This window comes from Trachymyrmex cornetzi, unplaced genomic scaffold, assembly GCF_001594075.2.
Source record: "Trachymyrmex cornetzi isolate Tcor2-1 unplaced genomic scaffold, Tcor1.1 scaffold278, whole genome shotgun sequence".
NCBI classification, from domain to species: Eukaryota; Metazoa; Arthropoda; class Insecta; order Hymenoptera; family Formicidae; genus Trachymyrmex; species Trachymyrmex cornetzi.
The window spans coordinates 10,767-13,230 of NW_017297460.1; the positions used below are offsets into that span (position 1 = coordinate 10,767).

At 40.1% G+C, this 2,464-nt stretch overlaps 1 pseudogene; it reads left to right on the forward strand.

Annotated features, from left to right (window-relative positions):
• Window positions 1-1,953: 1,953 nt before the first annotated feature.
• LOC108762151 (putative nuclease HARBI1) overlaps window positions 1,954-2,464 on the forward strand; it is a 7,297-nt pseudogene continuing 6,786 nt past the window's right edge.

Genomic DNA, 2,464 nt, shown 5'->3' on the forward strand with positions numbered 1-2,464 from the left:
TTGCGGCTTTAAGAGCCTCCGGAGCGAGGGAAGCGTCCGGTTTCTTCGCGCGTGCGAGGGGGTGCGTCGGTATTCGCTTCCGTCCCTCTTCCGGTCTCTGTTTCCCAGTACTAGGCAGGGTCGAACGCCCCCTCTTTGAGCAGCTCTCGCTGGAGCTGCTTCAGGTGGGTCCGCCACCCTCCTCGTTTGCCGCGTCCACGTTTTTTCTTAGGCATCTGCTTCAGAAAGAACGTTTTGTAATGGCGGCAGATCGGAAAGAAAAGAATGCGAAAAGACCTCGACGCCGAGAAGGCGCTCGTTAGAGTTTTCGCTAGGAGGTGATCTCCACGTCGCCGTGGTTTGCGCTGTAGAGATCAGGCAAAGGATTAGCTCGTCTGACGCCGTGGTTGGCGCACGATCGGAGCTGGAATGAGTAGGAAAGAACGGATGGTCCGGAGCGCTACTAAAAGCGCTGGGAGTCCTTACCGTTTCGGTTCTTTAGAAGGAATAAGGCGATTTGTCTGCAAATTATCCTGCTTTATATATGTTTCGGATTGTGACCCTTCGCGGTAAGGGGGTGTTTTCGCACACTTGTTGTTGCGAAAATCTCTAGAATATTCTAATTCTTTAATAGCGATTTATTCGATTGCTGCGTGTCTTTTCGTCTTTTTGATCGTTCTCGTGTTTAGCGGGGTTTGCGATATTCTTAAGGGTGCGCTTGGCTGGCGCGTGATGCACTTGGTTGCGGTGTAACCAGCGTGTATTCTTTGCGCGTTTTTTCATGCTGCTTTTCCGCGTATCTTGAGTTCTTTGTTCTGGAGCGCGCGCGAGTCTCCCTTGTTTATTTAGGGCTTTTATTTCCTTATTCGTGCCTTCCTTCAAATTGCAGTAGCTCCTATTTGCTATTTGAGGCCTTCGTGATTGATGCGTGCATTTTGTGTTGCATCGCTATGCATTTTGTAAGTGCATTACGTGTTTTCGCTTGTTCTTAATGAATCGGTGTTATTTCTTCGCGATTATTAAATGGCTAGTTCTAATGTTCATTGTTTCCCGTTTTCTAGCGGTTCAATCTACGTGTTTTTAGCGGATTTCCTATTAATTCTCTATTTTATGATTCGCGCAGGCGCTGTGCGCGCAACGTTCGTTGGTAACGGCAACGGTAGCATATGCTATAGGTTCTCGCGGCACGTATTATATCGTTTGCTATACTGTGCGCTCGCGTTCGCTTGGTAGACGGCCGGAGTGCTATAGTATAGCGCGCCGGACGTTACACTCTTATTTAATATATTTTTAAGGAAATTAGCTAAGGGAAATGTAGGGCTGTTCACACAACTCACAATTAATCTAAGAGGAAAATCAACTTGATGTATTTTCGGTAAGCCGTAGATTCTTGGAACCACACCATCAGTAACCAACAACCTTTTATATACATCCTGTTCAATGTATTTTTTATTTTTCAATTGAATTAAATGATTCCTAATTTCAATGATCAATTTGTTTAGCGGATCTCTATTCAATAATTTGTATGTATCTCTGTCTGCAAGTGTATTGTTCATTTTTTCATTATAATCCATTAAATTTAAGATAACAGTGGTATTCCCCTTATCTGCTTTCGTTATCAAAATATTCGAATTATTACTAATAAACTCTTTTATTAATTTTGATTTCCCCCTAAATAAATTCTTGTTTACTAAAACAAGCTTTTTCTGTAAGTTTCAGAAAAATCTAAAGAAAATGGATTTTTCGGAGAACGTCCTTAAGCAGTAATTTTTGGAATATTAAGCGAGATAGTTTGTAAATAGTTGCTTTGGTCGTACTTTTATGTATAATTGACCTGTAGTGATAATAGAGGTTTGCATTTTATACTTTCTTCTGTGTTACATCGTTATATGTGCTACAAACTTAACCTAACTATTTTGTTTTGTAATCGTATTTTCACCGGTAGAGTAGCAAAAAACTCCTCTTATTATGACAATGGATTTGGAAAATCTGAGAAATTCAGAGATGGATGAGTTAAATTTTTCGAATGATGAAGAAGAAGAAGAGTGGCTGATACGTGCTCCTAAGCGATATCTCCGTGATTATCAAAATCCTTTTGAATTCTACAGTGAATGGGAATTTAAAAGAAGATTCCGTTTCTCCAAAAATTCAATAATGTTTGGTATTTTACCTTTAGTAGAAGAAGGATTAGCTAAAATAAACAATCGAGGCTTGCCAATATCTCCTGTTCTACAATTATTAATATGTTTACGATTTTATTCAACAGCAAGTTTTCAGGTATGTAAATTATATATATACATATATATATATACAGGGTGTCTCAAAAAATGTGACTGAAACACTGTGGGGATATATATATAGATTGGATCAAGGGGAACAAAACAGTTTTGTACCATTTTGCAGTTGACGCAATATTTAACGAGATATTAACGTTTAAAGATAGGCGAATACGAGCGTCCGACCAGCCTACTGATCATGTACTGCT